The sequence below is a fragment of the Macaca mulatta genome, chromosome 4, assembly GCF_049350105.2.
Source record: "Macaca mulatta isolate MMU2019108-1 chromosome 4, T2T-MMU8v2.0, whole genome shotgun sequence".
Classification (NCBI taxonomy): domain Eukaryota; kingdom Metazoa; phylum Chordata; class Mammalia; order Primates; family Cercopithecidae; genus Macaca; species Macaca mulatta.
In genome coordinates, this window is record NC_133409.1 from 1,555,971 (window position 1) to 1,574,560 (window position 18,590).

Consider the following 18,590-nt stretch of genomic DNA (forward strand, 5'->3'; position numbering starts at 1 on the left):
GAGGGAAAGGGAGGGTCCAGTGACTGGTCAAGGGCCTACAGGCCAGGAGGATTCCTGAAAGGCCTTAGTATCAGGCAGCGGTCTTTGGGTCTGATAGGGAAGGTCCACTTTCCTGGGGGGTCGATGGTCAGGGACAGATTTCAGGGAACGCCAACAGGGAGGGATCTGGAGTGGGCCGAGGGCCTCCGTTAGCCAGGCCCCGCAGGGAAGGTGTTTTGGAGAGCCGGCTTTTCCACTCACCCTCCGGGGGGTGGGGCTAGCTCCATGTGCCATACCTTCTCTGTCCGTCTCTCATTAGCTCTCTGGGGGCACTACAGTGCTCAAATCAGGATTCTAAAGTTCACAACTGGCTGTTCTGAAGAAACGTGAGCCACTCACGCCTGTAATCCCAGCTCTCAGGGAGGCAGAGGCGGGAGGACAGCTTGAGCCCAGGAGTTCGAGACCTGCCTGGGTAATATAGCGAGACCCCGTTCTCCACAAAAAGGAAAAAAAAAAAAAAAAAAGACAAAAAAAAGAAACGTGAGCCCACAGAAGGGCCCTAACCTCATGGAAACTCTCTAAAGCAGTGGTCTGAGCTATGGCACCCAAAACCGACATCTTTTGCTTTCAAAAGCCTCTGCACTCCAATCAATACATGTGAGTCCTTCCCCGCTCCCTCCCTACGCCAACCCTGAGTGTGGGCTGGATTTAGAGGCTTTAGAACAGAATGTTAAATAGAAAATCTAGTTACTTACAGTGGAGAAACCTGGCAGACCCACCTCAGCCAGGAGATGAAGGCTAACATCACCCAAGCCACATTGCTATAAGGCAGCTCACATTCTTCCCCAAAGCCAACAACCTCAATTTAATCATGAGGAAACAGACAAACCCACTTCATGGGATATTCAAGGAAAGCCTGAGGAACTGTCACAGACCAGAGTGCCTGAGAAGGCATAACACCTAAATGCGGTGTAAGGTCCTGGATGTGTCCTGGGGCAGAAGAACGGGTGAAATCTGAATATGGTCTGGAGCTTAGTAGTGGTGGTGTGCCAATGTTAACTGCTAGTTTTGATACATGTGCTAATGTTAATTCTTAGTTTTGATACAAATGTCAACATAAACTCCTAGTTTTTATACATGTGCCAATGTTCATTCTTGGTTTTGATACATATGCCAATGTTCATTCTTAGTTTTGACACATGTCTATGCTAATTTTTATTTATTTTAATTTTATTTGTTTGTTTACTAATTACCGTCTATGGACTCACAGAACCAATGTTAATTCTTAGTTGTGGTACATGTACCCAGGTTACACAGAATTTTGACATTAGCAAAGCTGGATGAAGGATATATAGAAACTCTGTACTATCTTTTCAACTACTCTGTAAATCTCAAAGATTATTCAAGAACAAAAAGTTAGAGGAAGGCCCGCAGTCAGATGCCACTGTTTCACCTGGGGTGCCCTGGTCACTCTGGCCCTGGGGCAGCCATGCAGTGGGTCCTGCCTGCTTTGCTACTCCCTTCATTCTGTTCACGCATGTTAGCCATGGGCTACCCCAACTCCACTCCCCACCCTTGCAGCCATACCCCGGGCCTCCAAGTGTCCAAGAGGGTCTTCAGACTAGGTGGGGGACAGTGTCCAGGACCTTCCTCACAAGTGGGGCAGTTCAGGCCAGGCCAGGTGTGGTGGCTCACACCTATAATCCCAGCACTTTGGGAGGCCGAGGTGGGCAGATCACCTGAGGTCAGGAGTTCAAGACCAGCCTGGCTAAAATGGTGAAACCCTGTCTCTACTAAATAGACAAAAATTAGCCGGGTGTGGCAGGTGCCTGTAGTCCCAGATACTTGGGAGGCTGAGGCAGGAGAATCTCTTGAACCCGGGAGATGGAGGTTGCAGTGAGCAGAGATCGCGCCACTGCACTCCAGCCTGGGCGACAAAGCAAGACTCTGTCTCAAAAAAAAAAAAAAAAAAGAGGGGCAGTTTGGGAATCTCAGCCCAGGTCAGCTCCCTGACCATCTCAGCTGCTGACAACCAGCCAACTGGAAACTTTCAACTGAAATTCTGTGCCGTCATCAACCTGCCCTCATCAGTAAATTCCTGGAGGGCCCAGGCCCAGACAATGGTTGTATTCAACTTGAAAGCAGACATATTTGAAGACAAAGCCCCTGCCATATGTCTCGAGCAAGAGCCAAGCAGAGCAGTGGGCTTAAGGGGAGGGGCACAGCCGACAGTCTCTCCTCTCTGGGAGACTCTGGGAGGAGGATTACTTCGGGCTGCAGACATAAAAGGAAAGTGCTTCTTGCTCCTCCTGGGTCTGCAACTGGGTTTTGTTAGCCACTGTAGGTCAACAAAGGTAAGAAAGGAGCTTCATGTTAACCCAACCGGCCCAGAATCCAGGACAATGAGCTGGCACAGCAGGAGGCAGGAACAGGAGAAGGCAAAGGAGCCTGCCTGTGAGCTCATTGTGGTGCTAGGCTCTTTCAGTGCGTTATTTCATTTCGGACAGCACCTCTGTTTTGTCACATAGATGGAGAACCTGGGACTCAGAGAGGTTCAATTCTTTTCCAAAGGCACGCTACCTAGAAAGTGGAAGAAGTTGAATCTGACCCCAAAGCTTGTAAGATTACAGATCTTTTAGCTTCTTACAGTTCACTGAAAACTACAAACAACAGCATAATGTTTCCGAGTTCAGGCTCTGAAGTAAGATGACAGGGTGTGAATCTTGGCTTTGTCATCCAGTAACTGCCACCTTGGATAAGTCAGACTATCCAATGCCTCAGTTTCCACATCTGTTAAAAAGGAGGGATAATGGTGGCATCTATTTCATTGGACTAAGTAAATCAATTAACACATACAACCTAAAAGAGTACCTGACATGAAATAAGTGGTCATTATAAATAATAGCTGCTATTGTTACATTTAAAGAGTTATTACAATGATTTAAAAAATCTGTCTTTGCAGATGTATCTCCTGTTGCTTGCTTAACTTCTAGAACAATCTGTAGTTTCTTGGACTTCCCCTGCTTTCCTGCCTCAACATCTTTATTCACTGCGTCTACAGGACTTTGTAGGTTATGGGTAAAGAAAAACCCAACTAAAAATGGCTTAAAGAATAAAGGGACTTCAGGCGAGACTTGGTCCAGTCACTGAATCCAAGTTTTCCTTCATTTATCTGGTTTGCCTTGTGTATTTGCCTCTTGTGTACTCTAACATCACTGATTCTAACTGGGCCACAAGCCTGTCCTTGAAGTAACTGCTCTCATCAGGAAGATGGGAGATGCTGACTGACTGAAGCCGCTGAGGACCCAGCCCTGGAGCTGGGAGTGAAGGTCGGCTTTCCCCAGTTATGTGAAGAGGGAGCAGTAGTTTTTGAGAGGACAACCAGGGCCCTATTGTCAGAAGACAGAACCAATTCACTCTGCCGGTTGCCTTACCTACTATTCCCTCAGCCCTCCATGCCTCCTTTTCCCCACTCCTCTGTAGTTCCTCCAACGCAGTCAAAATTCTATTCCCCCTTTGGGTCCCTCCTAAATGCCTATGTGCCTGGGACATAGTGTGTGCCCAAAAGATTTGTGCTGAGTGAATGAAATTCCCTCTTCAAGAAACCTTTCCTGATACTACTGATAAAACCATTTCTGCCTTCTTCCAGCTTCCACAGATCTTGTTTCTGTCTTGCTTATGGCATTTAGTCTTTCTGTTGTTGCTTCTGTGCTTGTTCTGATCTCTTCATTAGACTCTCCAATACTTTGTATGTGGCCATTTTTTCCTACCCTTTCTTTCCTGGTATGCAAGAAACCCCATGAATCTTTGGTGATTTATTTAATAAATGAATGAGGAAGTACATGGCAGATTAATAGACTGAAAACAGCCATTTAGGTTCTGAATTGTTGTAGATTGAAAGCATGGGTCTGGGTGAAATTTCTGGGGAAGAGAGATGAGCCGTAAAGAACCCGGGCACACCCGCATCTGAGGGCTCAGCAGGAGAGACTAAAAGAGCAGGAGGCAGGAACAGCCGTCTGGCAACCTCCGTGCCCAGCAGTGCATGTGGCCTTGTGGTGGCAGCTGGAAGCTCCCCTAGCTGTAGGAAGATCAGTAACATTTTGCAAAGGAGAATGAGGAGAGGGCAGGTGGAGAGCCCTGGACTTCGTTCTGAAGGCTTCAGGAAGCCAACCAAGCATTTTAAGTAGGGGGTGAGTGGTGAGACTTGGGATTTTGATCAGTCATTCCAGCAGTTGTTCAAGTTCAACGGGAGGAAGAGAGACCAAGTCACAGCCAAGGCTGGGTTCTAAAAAAGAGGCTGGGCACGGTGGTTCACGCCTGTAATCCTAGCACTTCAGGAGGCCGAGGCGGGTGGATCACCAGAGGTCAGGAGTTTGAGACCAGCCTGGCCAACATGGTGAGACCCCGTGGCTACTAAAAATACAAAAATTTGCCAAGCATAGTGGCACGTGCCTGTAATCTCAGCTACTCAGAAGGCTGGGGCAGGATAATCACTTAAACCAGGGAAACGGAAGTTGCAGTGAGCCAAGATGGTGCCATTGCACTGCAGCCTGGGAAATACAGTGAGACCCTGTCTCAAGATAAATAAATAAATACGTAAATATTAGAGTTGTGGTGCAGAAGGGTGGTGAATTGAGAGGTGCTTAGGAGGCGGATCTGCAGGACATGGTGATTGGCAGGTGTGGGGAAGAGGAGCAGCTGCAAATCTGCCTTTCAGGGATTCTGAGATCCTGGAGCCTCACGCTCACGTGTCACCTTCCTCTCCTCCCCACCTCCTCACCTCCTCTCCTTCTCTCCTCCCCACCTCCTGGTCCTCATACTCACATGTCCACCATCCTCCTCACCTTCCTCTCCTCCTGCCCTCCTCCCCTCCTCACCTTCTGGTCCTCATACTCACATGTCCACCATCCTCCTCACCTTCCTCTCCTCCCCCCTCCTCACCTCCTCTTATTCTCTCCTCCCCACCTCCTGGTCCTCATACTCACATGTCCACCATCCTCCTCACCTTCCTCTCCTGCTCTCCTCATCCCCTCCTCACCTCCTGGTCCTCATACTCACATGTCCACCATCCTCCTCACCTTCCTCTCCTCCCCCCTCCTCACCTCCTCTCCTTCTCCCCACCTCCTGGTCCTCATGCTCACATATCCACCATCCTCCTCACCTTCCTCTCCTCCTGCCCTCCTCCCCTCCTCACCTCCTGGTCCTCATACTCACATGTCCACCATCCTCCTCACCTTCCTCTCCTCCTGCCCTCCTCCCCTCCTCACCTTCTGGTCCTCATACTCACATGTCACCATCTTCCTCACCTTCTTTTCCTCCCCCCGCTCCTCACCTCCTCTCCTTCTCTCCTCCCCACCTCCTGGTCCTCATGCTCACATATCCACCATCCTCCTCACCTTCCTCTCCTCCTGCCCTCCTCCCCTCCTCACCTCCTGGTCCTCATACTCACATGTCGCCATCCTCCTCACCTTCTTTTCCTCCCCCCGCTCCTCACCTCCTCTCCTTCTCTCCTCCCCACCTCCTGGTCCTCATGCTCACATATCCACCATCCTCCTCACCTTCCTCTCCTCCTCTCCTCCCCCTCTCCTCACCTCCTCACCTCCTCTCCTTCTCTCCTCCCCACCTCCTGGTCCTCATACTCACATGTCACCATCCTCCTCACCTTCCTGTCCTCCCTCCCTCCTCACCTCCTCTCCTTCTCTCGTCCCCACCTCCTGGTCCTCATGCTCACATGTCCACCATCCTCCTCACCTTCCTCTCCTCCTCTCCTCCCCTTCTCCTCACCTCCTCACCTCCTCTCCTTCTCTCCTCCCCACCTCCTGGTCCTCATACTCACATGTCACCATCCTCCTCACCTTCCTTTCCTCCCCCCGCTCCTCACTTCTTCTCCTTCTCCCCTCCCCACCTCCTGGTCCTCATGCTCACATGTCCACCATCTTCCTCACCTTCCTCTCCTCCTCTCCTCCCCCCTTCCTCACCTCCTCACCTCCTCTCCTTCTCTCCTCCCCACCTCCTGGTCCTCATACTCACATGTCACCATCCTCCTCACCTTCCTGTCCTCCCTCCCTCCTCACCTCCTCTCCTTCTCTCCTCCCCACCTCCTGGTCCTCATGCTCACATGTCCACCATCCTCCTCACCTTCCTCTCCTCCCCACTCCTCGCCTCCTCTCCTTCTCTCCTCCCCACCTCCTGGTCCTCGTTAGAAATAGGCACAAAGAGCAGGACTAGGAATTAAGCGTGGGTGACGGAGTCGGACCATCCTGGGACCCGGGAGGCTGCTAAGGCAGATGGCTCTAGACAAAGGAGTCCCACAGGTTCCTAGAGCACAGCCCCATTTTCTTGGATTCAACAGTCTCATCTGGTAAGAAAGTAAGTCTCGCAGAGCCCTGTCCCCTCTGGGCCCCCTGGGACCCTGTTTGTGAGTGGCATGTCTACAGGGAGAGGGTGGCTGTGCTGTCACAGGCTAGAGGTCTGAGGTGGCCAGTAGAACCAGTAGCCAGGTAGAGAATTGCAAGAAGGCCTGGGCCAACCACTCCCAATGCCCAGGTGAAAGGGCTGTCCTGGGGGCTCCTCCAGGAAATGGGAATGAATGTAGGACTTTTCCCAGAGCCTGGGATCTTTTATTCCTTGGCAGGGGTAGTAGCAATCACTTTCACTGTCACCACAGTGACATTAATAGTCATGACTTACTGATGTTGAACACTGGTCACTGTGATCCATGATTGACACATATTATCCAGCCCAATCTTCACAACACTCCTTCGAGGTAGATACTATCGTTATGCCTACTGTGTAGATGAGAAAACTGACCAGGCGTGGTGGCTCAGGCCTGTAATCCCAGCACTTTGGGAGGCCGAGGTGGGCGGATCACCTGAGGTCTGGAGTTCAAGACCAGCCTGGCCAACATGGTGAACCCCATCTCTACTAAAAATACAAAAATTAGCCAGGGGATGGTGGTGCATGCCTATAATCCCAGCTACTTGGGAGGCTGAGGCAGGAGAATTGCTTGAACCTGGGAGGTGGAAGTTGCAGTGAGCTGAAATGGTGCCACTGCACTCCAGCCTGAGTGACAGAGTGAAACTGTCTCCAAAAAAAAAAAAAAAAAAGAAAACTGAGGCACATAAGTCAAGTAATGCATTCGTATACACCTAAAGTTTTGACCTGCAGGTTAGGGATTAGGAAATGGTCACCACCAGAATCCACGTAAGCAAACACTACGCTGAATTCTATGGGAAAATGTGGCTTTCCCAGTGACAGGGGAAAGAAAGTTTTATTCCCCTTGGGAATGTTGGACAGTGTGTTCATGTGCCCTGGATGTAGAAGGAGATTAACATCTTTCAGAAAGAGAGAAAGCATAGCAAACATTGCTAGAATACCTAGTATCCTAGCATTACTACACAACCCTGCATGTGCCCTGTTTCTAACCCAGCATTCAAAGATTTCACTGAAAAGTGAAGATTTCTCACCCTGTGAACAAGAGTTGTCTGACGGCATCCATTAGAGTCAAACAGGCACCCCCAAAACCACAGCCCTGGGCTCATATAGGCCCTGGAATGCAGGATCCTGAACAAGAAACTGGTCTTCACCACAGGCAGTTGTATGTCATTGTTTTCTGAGTCAGTCTGCGGGAGTTGAAACTACAGATTAGTGAAATAAATTAATAAAATAGGGGTTCCCTAATGTTAGCAAACATACAAAGAAACTCTGATACAATTAACACAATGAATGTAATAGGTGTTAGTTATAGAATACTAGCTGCCATAACCAACAAGCCTGAACTTTCAGTGGCAAAACACAGTAGAAGTTTCTTTCTTGTGAAGCTCACTAGGTGACCCTGAGGAGCGGTTACAGCAGTGGCGGGAGGTCTCTGCTCCACGTAGACATTCAGGCACCCAAGCCGACGGGGTTCTGCCACCTTCCACGTGTGATTTCCAAGGTTGCCCTGAGTCTCAATATCCAGCAGGCAGATTGGAAAAGAGGGAACATGGAGAATCTGTCTTAGTCTGCTCAGGCTGCCATAACCAAATATCATAGACTGGGTGACTTAAACAGCAGGAGCTTATTTTCTCCCAGTTCTGGAAGCTGGAAGTCTGAGATCAAAGCATCAGCAGGGTCAGGCTGTGGGGAGGGCTCTCTCCTCGGGCAGCAGATGGCTGCCTTCTTGCTGTGTCCTCACTTGGCCTTTCCTTGGTGTGTTCATGTGGAATGAGAAAGATTTCTCTTCCTCTTCTGGTAAGGTGACCAGTCCTATTGGCTCGGCCCTATTCTCGTGACCTCACTTAACTTTACCTCCTCAAAGCCCTATCTCCAAACATGGTCACACTGGGGATTAGGCCTTCAACATGTGAATTCTGGGGCGCATTCGGTTTATAGCAGGCCACCTGGGAAGGTTTTATGAGTCAGGCTTGGAAGCAGGATAACCGCTTTGGCCCATATTTCACTGATCGCACCTCAGTCCCCTCGCACCCAGCTGCAAGGGGGCTGAGAAGTGCAGTCCAGCTGTGCCCTGGGAGAGCAACATGAGTTAGGGGAACAGCTTTGTCAGCTTTGTCGTTCCACGGTGCCTGCAAGTCTCCAGTTTCACCAAAAGGGATAGGGCATTTACATTAAACTTCAGCCTTGGCAACTGTGGTATCTCATAATAGGCATAAGGTAGATAAAGGTGGAAGTCTGAGCTATCTATTGACGCATGACAAATTACCCCCAAATTAAATGGTTTAATACTAAACAGTTACACTCTAACACAGTCTGTCAGTGTAGCTTTGCTGGGCAGTTCGGGCTTGGGGTGTCTTAGAACACTGCCATGAAGCTGGGCTGAAGTCGTCTGAAGGCTTGACCTTGACCTCGACCTGGTTGGAAGATCTGCTTCTGAAATGGCTGAATCCCATGCCTGGCCAGTGAGTGTTGGCTGCTGGGTGGGGGGTTTCAGCTCCTCACCACAAGGACTCTCCATAGTGCTGCTTGAGCGCCCTCACAACATGGCAACTGGACTCCCCCAGAGCAAGAGACCCGAGAAAGTGAGCAGGGTACACACGCCTTCTTATGACAAGCGACACCTCTTCATTGCTTCGTGTTCTGTTTGTGCGAAGGGAGTTGTGAAGCACTGCCACGCTTACAGGAAAGGAAGGAGACTCTGCCTTTGGAAGGGAGGAATATCAAAGAATTTGTGGACATATTTAAAAATCATTGTGATGGGTATGTCTAAACTTAACCCATAAAACTTGACCCCCAAGCCGCCTTATAAATGCTATTTGGTGATCTTAATTTTGTTGGTAGGTTTGTAATGCAATATCACCTAGGCACATACCAGCTGTGGGAATGTGGGCTAATTCCTGAGTGGTTTTGTCAACTGTTGAATAGGGAAGACTTGTGGCAGCCCCACTCCCAGCCCCGGGGACACCTTGTCTCTTGAGTGTGCACAACGCGGTGGGTAGTCGCAGAATCTGCCTCATAGCAGCTGGGTGAAGACTGAAGGCAGTGAGAGAAGCCGGCACATGGCGCAGCGTGGCTTCCCCACTGTGAACCGTTTGTGTTACTAATGGCTGCGCCCCGTGCCTGGGATCTGGCTGTCTCTGAGCTCTGTTCGTTTTGCAAAGACCTGTGGCTCCTCCGCTTTCCTCCTTTCCCCCAGCTTCTGGCCTTAAGAATAAAAAAGGAGGGGAGTAAGAGTTCAATTAACTGCTCTTATACGCCCCTTGGAGATGGATGGTTCTGCCACTCAAGCACAATGGTTCTGTGGAAATTAGCGAGGACGTGGGAAGCTTTGACATGGCCACGGTGTGGCTCTGCCTGAATTTTCCATCTGCGTTTTGTTTTCTTCCTCCTTCTTTTGTGCTGGGGTTGCTGGTGTGGGGTTTGCTGGGCAGCACACCCTCCGTGGAGTTTCAGTGTCTGAAGGAAGGAAGGCCAAGCAGCTTGGATGTCACCTGCTGAGCCTGAAGAAGAACTTGAGTGAAAATAATCCCTCTCGCCTTTGTTCTTCTCAGTTTGCTTTTTGTTTGCCTGACAGATGTTCAGCCTGGTCCATAGGCACCGACTGGCTTCTCAAAGCCTCCTGAGTGAGTCTCAGCTTATTGATTTCTGCACATCCGTGTTTTTGTCATTGTTACTTATGATGCCTGAGATCCGCCAGCACCTCCGGCCTTCCCTTGGAACCCCTCACTCTCCCCCTGGTACACCCCAAACACGGGGCCAACGCCAGGAAGCTTGCAAAGCATAACTGCAGAGAGTTTGGGATCTTTCCTCATGACTTTAGCAAGTGCTATAGTACTAATGAGGCCACATGTTCCTGTTTCTGATGTAGAAGATATTACCATTCTTCTAGAGGAGCCTTCTTTCTCTGTGGTTCTTCTTACTCTTTCTGCTGTGCTCAGATGTTTGCATTAATAAAAATTTGGTGTAAAGTCTGAAGCTAGAGTGGAAAAGAAAACCTGGAATTAAGAGTCTAGGTTCTTGCTTCGTTCAGTCTATTTAGCAGAACCCCCCAATCTGCGTCTGTTGCTTTGTTCAGTCTATTTAACAAACCCCTCAGTCTGTGTCATCTGGTGACTTCTAAGAATTTGCATCTTAAGCAAACAGAATTAGGAACTCAGAGTACTGTATTATCTTAGGTTGAGATTAAAATTATACTGATATCATGTCAATACTGATATCCATCCTGTGAGCTAGGGCAGAGACCTAGAAATATGACCCAGAAAATACAAGTTTATTCTAGAAAGCTTAGAAAATACAAATAAGTAAAAAGAAAAACGAAGCAATATACAAACCAAGACAACCACTGTTAACCTTTTCTTCAACGTTCTTTTTGACCTTTTCTACACACTCCCCATCGCTCTCTCTCACGCATCCACCACAACCATGCTGCCACAAGCCACTATCGTCTCTTGCAGGATTTATCTGGAAACTCTCTTTCCATTTGTGTATAAATCAATCTCATTGGCTACCAGAGCTATTTCTTGGAGGAATAAAAGCAAACGCCTGGGCACTGAGGAGTGGATTGGTAGGTGAAAATAGTGGGTTTTGATGATACTTCTAAAATTTTGATTGTATGTTTAAAATATGTTTAGAAAACCACATTGGAATCATGCTCTGCATATCAGTCCAGACTCCTTTAATCCCAAAAGACAGGAAACTCAATTCGTCTGGACCCAAGCAGTAATAGAATGCATAGGCTTTACCAAACTGAAACTCCAGAGCAGGGTTACCTTCGGGGAGATGTGAATAAGTGATTTGAATGAGTTGGTTTCTCTTTCTCTTCACTCTGCTCTCTGAGCTGGCAGATCCACTGTCCGCATCTCCACCAAACGTGGCAGCACAGTAATCTGTCATCATTCTGTGCCACTCGGGGCAAGAGAGACGATCTTACTGAGTGGCTTCTTAAGAAGAAAAATAACATTTTATTTTTTACAGAAGCCTCAGGAAACTCTCTTACAATCTTATTTTTCATAATTGGGTGCCATGGCCACAGATGTGGCCAGTTGGATGGGATGTGCTGACTGGCTTATGCCAGGGGACACTCCTGAGGAGGCAACCCCTCGGCCACGTGGTGAGGATGGAAAGAGGTGGTTCTTAGAAACAAGTTTGGGTGCTGTTCCTAGAAAAAAAGGAATGAACTTTGGACAGCAAACTTTTGTTGTGAGCTTTTTTTCTTTACTTAATAATGCTGGCCAGGCACGGTGGCTCACGCCTGTAATCCCAGCACTTTGGGAGGCCGCGACAGGTGGATCACGAGGTCAAGAGATAGAGACCCTTCTGGCCAACACTGTGAAACCCCGTCTCTACTAAAAATACAAAAATTAGCTGGATATGGTGGCGGATGCCTGTAGCCCCAGCTACTCGGGAGGCTGAGGCAGGAGAATCGCTTAAACCTGGGAGGCAGAGGTTGCAATGAGCCGAGATCGTGCCACTGCACTCCAGCCTGGTGACAGAGCGAGACTCTGTCTCACATAAATAAATAATGCTACATCAGCCGGCACAGTCACTCACACCTGTAATCCTAACATTTTGGGAGGCCAAGATGGACAAATCACTTGAGCTCATGAGTTCCAGACCAGCCAGAGCAACATGGTGAAACACTATCTCTACCAAAAACGCAAAACTTCGCCGGGCGTGGTGGCGTGTGTCTGTACTCCCAGCTACTCGGGAGGCTGAGGCATGAGAATTGCTGGAGCCCAGGAGGCAGAGGTTGCAGCGAGCCGAGATGATGGCACTATTGCACTCCAGCCTGGGCTACAGAGCAAGACCCTGTCTCAAAAATAAAAAAATAAAGAATAAAGAAAGTATTACATCATGAACAACTTTGAGGACAAGCACATTGTTAGAGTTTTGTTTATTTATTTATTTGTTTTTATTCATTTATTTTTGAGACAGGGTCTCACTCTGTTGCCCAGGCTGGAGTGCTGTGGGTCAATCCTGGCTCATTGCAGCCTCGACCTCCCAGGTCCAAGTGATTTTTCCCACCTCAGCCTTCCGAGTAACTGGAGTAGCTGGGACTACAGGTGCATGCCACTATGCCTGGCAATTTTTTTTATTTTTTGTAGATCAGGGCTTCACCATGTTGCCCAGGCTGATCTTAAACTCTTGGGTTCAAGGGATCCACTTGTTTCAGCCTTCCAAAGACTGGGATTACAGGCCCGAGCCACCCAGAGTTTTATTTTTAATGGATGCATGGCTCAAAATATTTCCAAAGGTATGTAATCTGTCCTGTTTGTGTGTGTGTGTGTGTGTGTGTGTGTGTGTGTGTGTGTGTGTGTGTGTGTATATATATATATTTTTTTTTTTTTTTCCTTGAGACAGTTTCTCTATTGTTGCCCAGGCTGGAGTGCAATGGCATGATCTCGGCTCACTGCAACCTCCCCATCCCAGGTTCAAACGATTCTCTTGTCTCAGCCTCCTAAGTAGCTGGGATTACAGGTGCCCGCCACTATTCCCAGCTAATTTTTGGTATTTTTACTAGAGATGGGGTTTCACCATGTTGGCCAGGCTGATCTCGAACTCCTGACCTCAGGTGATCCACTCATCTCGGCCTCCCAAAGTGCTGGCATTATAGGCGTGAGCCATTATGCCCGGCCCCTATCCTCTATTGTTATTTAAACTGTTCACACTTTATTGATATAGTATTAATATTATACAAAGCCTCTTCAAGCATATCTTTTTGTTCACTTGTTTGATAATTTCTTTAATTCGTTTGAACATTTTTATTCAGCACCTACCATGTGTTGGTCACTCTGCTCAGTACTGGGAATTGTTTCGTGAGTGAAACAGATAAACATGCTCCTTCGTGGAGCTCATATTTTAACTGCAGTAAACAAATGCACAGCATGCGGGCAGGTGGTGAGTGCTGAGAGTGCAGGGAAGAGACACTGTAAATCTTTTCATCCTCTTCCTCCCCAGTTATTTTGCACATAACTCTGTAATGCACCTGTCCCACATTGAGAATATTGACCTCCCCTGTGAAAAGCACCTTGAAGGCAGGAAGGGATGATAGAGCTTCTACACTCACATTCTCTATGTGAATGTAACTGCCAGGTGGTAGCTGATGTTCAGTAAGCACTCAGCAATGCAATTCCACTGCAGTCAGTACTGGGCTAAGAAGGCATGGACTGTTTGTCACGGTGGGTGCACAAGCATTCTCTTTTCACTGTGTCTGTAGACTGGAGGACCATGCTAACTGACTTTTAGCTCGCTGATTGAGGTTGCGACGTCAGGTATTTGTTAGGTAGGCTTACATTACTCAGGCCCTAAGATTCACAGTGTGAGATGGGATTTGTGTCAGTCGGGGTCCAGACAGGAAAGTGAAAACTGCACTGGTAATTCAAACAGAGGGAGTCGAACCTGATGAATTGGTTACGTAGGTGCTGGAAGGCTGGAAGGGCAAAATGGGAGGTGAAACAACCCAGAGATTAGGAGCTAAAGCAGCTGCCACTCCATGGCTGGGGGGGGTGGTGCAAAAAAAGAGAGGGAAGGTTACCAGAACCTACGGCAAGCAGTGCTCAGAGCAGGGTTCCTTACCACTGGTGCTCAGCATGAAGTGGGTGGGACTCGACTGGGGCTAGAGCCAACCGACAGAAACAGGAAAACAGGAGGAAGCAGCTCCTCTCTTTCCATCTTTCAAACTCCTAGGAGCTCCCATTGGCAGAACCTAATAAGAAGTCTGCTATCAAGGGAAAAGCAAGTGCAGTTTGCAGAGTGCTGTGGTTTGAGTGTTTGGCTCCTCCAAGACTTGTGCTAAAATTGGGCTGCCAGTGTGACAGTATTAAGAGGTGGAAAGTTTGAGGGTGATTAGGCCAAGAGGACTCTGACCTCATGGGCGGAATTAATGTTGTCATGAAAGGGTAGGTTTGACACCTCTTGTCTGTGCCCTGCCTCCCTTCTCAGCCTGTCTGCCTTCTGTCATTAAAGGACACAGCAACGGGACCCTCGCCAAATGCTGTTCCCTTGATCTTGGACTCCCTGGCCTCTGTAGTGGTAAGAAAATGATTTCTGTTCATTGTAAATTTCCCAGTCTCAGATATTCTGTTACAGCAACACAAACTAGACTGAGAAATGTAGTGTTAGCCCCAGCATTACAGAACAGAATATAGACAATGAGTCGAGAGACTAAGGTAAACGGTAGGCACAGTCCTCCTACTTGCTTCCATTGATTCCCTTTACCCATGTTTGAACTGCCACACAAAACACCTTCATGCTTGTTCCCAATAAGATGCAGCCATAATTTGTACCAATTACATTGCTCTCATCCAGAAACGTGAGGCGAAAGTTCCATTAGTTGCTGTGTCCATCTCAGTGTGATGTAAAGTCCCTCTCGAGTCCAAGCAAACTCCCACCCAAATGTTCTAAATCTAAAAACTAAATTGTACAGTTAACTACCATCAATGATTATTATGTAAAACAATAGGAGAAAAGAGTAGAGGAAAATAATGTATACAAACATACACATAACCAAAAGGAAGAAAATTCAAAGCTGCTATGGTCTTATTTGTCCAGTAACTTATCTCTAGGCCTCAGTTGACCTCAATCGTGTTCTTTTTAAAGAGGAATTTAGTAATTTACAGAATGTGTGCATCATAGTGTATTGTATATCTACGAAAACACTGACATCCAGGGACATCCATTGGGTATTACTGAATAAGAAAGGCAATATTTGGAAAAGTGATAGAATTATTACACCCTTGTTAAGCAGTGACCCAAAGGCCAAATATGTCTCTGTACCTATATTTGTATTTGATTATATGTGCATTAAAAACATTGAAAGGTGGCCAGGCAGAGTGGCTCACGCCTGTAATCCCAACACTTTGGGAGGGCGAGGCAGGTGGATCACTTGAGGTCAGGAGATCGAGACCAGCCTGAACAACATGGTGAAACCCCGCCTCTGCTAAAAATGGAAAAACTAGCTGGGCGTGGGGGCACGTGCCTGTAATCCCAGCTACTCTGGAGGCTGAGGCAGGAGAATCTCTTGATTCTTCCCAGGAGGCGGAAATTGCAGTGAGCCAAGATCACACCACTGCACTCCAGCCTGGGTGACAGAGCGAGACTGTGCCAAAAAAAAAAATATATATATATATATATACACACATGTATGTATGTATATATATGTATGTATAAAGGTATACAGCAATTTGATAGAGCAGGTCTACTGGTGATAAGTTCTTTTAACCTCCATATGTTTTAAAAATGTCTTTCCTTTGTTTTTGAAAGATATTTTTGCTAGGCATGGAATTCTAGATTGACAACATTGTTCTGTTGGTACTTGAAAATTGTTGATCCACTGCCTTCTGTCTTGCATTATTTCTGACAAGGAGTTGGCTGTCATTCTAATGTTTTCCTTTGCACATTATGTGTGTTTCTTGACTGCTTTTTGTGTTTTCTTTTTAATCATTGGTTTTAAGTAATTTATAATGTACCATGGTTTATTTTGTTTGTTTCTTGTGCTTGAGTTGAGTTTTTTAAATCCATGGCCTACAGTTTTCATCAGATTTGAGACTTTTTCTACAGCCCACTGACACATTATTCATTACTTTAAATTAATAGGCTTTTTTTTTTTTTTTTTTTTTTTTTGAGACTGAGTCTTGCTCTGTTGCCCAGGCTGGAGTACAGTGGTGCAATCTTGGCTCACTGCAACCTCTGCCTCCCGGGTTCAAGCAATTCTCCAGCCTCAGCCTCCTGAGTAGCTGGGACTACAGGTATGCCCCAACATGCCCAGTTAATTTTTTGTATTTTTAGTAGAGACAGGGTTTCCCTATATTGGCCAGGCTCGTCTCAAACTGCTGACCTCAGGTGATTTGCCTGCCTCAGCTTCCCAAAGTGCTGGGATTCCAGATGTGAGCCACCATGCCTGTCTAATAGACTATGTTTAATGAACAATTTTAGATTTTTAGAAAAATTGAACTATATGCAGAAACTTCTCACATGACACCACTCCCCTCTCAGCACACACATTTTCTCTTACTGTTCACGTTTTGCATTAGTGTGGTACATTTGTTCCAGTTAGTAAACCATACTGATACATTATTAACTAAAGTCTCCATGCTTTACAGTAGGGTTCACTCTTGGTGTTGCAAAGTTTTATGGATTTGGAGGAATATCATCTATCTATCGTGACAGTGCCATATGGAAAAGCTTCAGTGCCTTAAAACCCACCTGTGCTCTGCCCGGTTTTTCCCTCCTCCCAATCTTCCATATGGAATCGCTTCACTGTCCTAAAACCCTCCTGTGCTCTGCCCGGTTTTCCCTCCTTCTCCCAACCTCCAGAAACCACTGCTCTTTTTATTGTCTCCGTAGTTTTGTCCTTTCCAGATTGTCATGTGGTTGGAATCATAAAGGATGTCGTCTTTTCAGACCGGCTTCTTTTACCGCGTGACACGAATTTTAGGTTCTGCCATGTATTCATGGCTTCATAGCTCGTTTCTTCTTACGACTGAATAATAATTTACTGTCTTATATACCACAGTTTGTTACCACACTAGCCTACTGAAGGACGGTGTTTGGTAATTATGAATAAAGCTGCTAAACATTTGTATGCAGGTTTTTGTGTGGACGTATTTTCAACTCTTTTGAGTAAATACCCAGGAGCGTGATTGCCAGATTGCATGTGAAGACAGCATTGAGTTTTCTGAGACAGACCATCTTTCCAAGTGGCCGCGCCGTTTTGCATTCCCACCAGCAGTGAATGAGAGCTCCTCTTTCTACACGTCCTCACCAGTGTTTGGCGTCACTTTAAAAGATTGTGGCCATTCTAATAGGTATGTCCTGGTATTTCACTGGTTTAATTTGCAAGTCCCTGAAGGCATCTGCTATTGAGCGTCTTTATTTGTTTTGGGTTTTTTGTTTTGGCTTTTTGTTTGTTTGTGTTTTGGAGACAGGGTCTCAGTCACGCAGGCATCAGTTCAGTGGTGTAATCATGGCTCACTGAAGCCTCAAACTCTGGGAGCATCTTTTATATACTTACCTGCCATCTGTGTATCCTCTTTACTGAAGGGTCTGTTCAAATATTTTCCCCATTTTTAACAAGGTTACTTTTTAATTGTTGAGTTTGAATATACTCAACATAATATGTACATTATATACAAGCCCTTTGCCATAATATGTTTTGCAAATATTTTCTCCCAGTCCATTGCCTGTCTTTTAATTCTCTTGACAATGTCTTTCACAAAATAGAAGCTTCTAATTTTAGTGAAGTCCAACTTAACAACATTTCTTTTCATGCATCATTATTATGGTGTATTTACAAACTCATTGCCAAGCCTAAGGTCTCGGTATTTTCCCCTATATTATCTTCTAGAAGCTGTGTTTCATGTGTGTGTTTTTTTGTTTTGTTTTGTTTTTTGACAGAGTCTCACTCTATTGCCCAGGCTGGAGTGCAGTTGTGTGATCTTGGCTCACTGCAACCTCTGCCTCCCAGTTTCAAGCGATTCTCCTGCCTCAGCCTCCCTAGTAGCTGGGACTACAGGCGCCTGCCACCACTTCCAGCTAATTTTTTTTTTTTTTTTTTTGTATTTTAATAGAGATGGGGTTTCACCATATTGTCCATGCTCCTCTCGAACTCCTGAGCTTAGGAAATCCGCCCTCCTCGGCCTCCCAGAGTGCTGGGATTACAGGTATGAGCCACCACACCCAGCCTTTGTTTTATGTTTAAGTCTATAATCTATTTTAATTTTGTGAAAGGTACAAGTTCTGTATCTAGATTCATTTTTTTTTTTTTGCATAATAATTTCCTTTTCCTACTTTTTTTTTTTCCCTGGATTCCATTTGCCCTTATCTATTGCCTCATCTTGACAGAGTTTTTTTTACATTGTGAGGTAACCCAAGCCTTCATTTCTGAAGGGTCTGAATCTTTTGTGTTTTTACCTTTGGCACATTGCTTAATTTTCCATTCATCTTTACTTGGATCTGGAAATATCCCTGAATTCCAGACATAGTCTCTCTTCTCTCCTTCCATAGCAGCAAACCAATTTCCCTCGGGTAACTAGGATCAATTATCCCAGCACACACAGTAACCCCTTTCTTTGTCTGTTGATTCAGTAGCATGAGGAGCGTGAAATGACCAGGTGGCAGTTTCAACTTCCATTCATTAGAACAATTATGTCTTCTTTTGAGAAGCAAAACCTCTAAAT

The 18,590-nt window shown here is 46.6% G+C and overlaps 1 long non-coding RNA gene across 1 annotated transcript in view; it reads left to right on the forward strand.

Moving 5' to 3' along the window:
* Window positions 1–17,229, forward strand: part of LOC144340239 (uncharacterized) — a 55,055-nt gene extending 37,826 nt beyond the window's left edge. Inside the window, exons 2-3 of the long non-coding RNA XR_013416123.1 lie at window positions 14,380–14,445; window positions 17,002–17,229. This is a non-coding gene — a long non-coding RNA (uncharacterized LOC144340239). The remainder of the gene's footprint in view (window positions 1–14,379; window positions 14,446–17,001) is intronic.
* The last annotated feature ends 1,361 nt before the right edge of the window (window positions 17,230–18,590 follow it).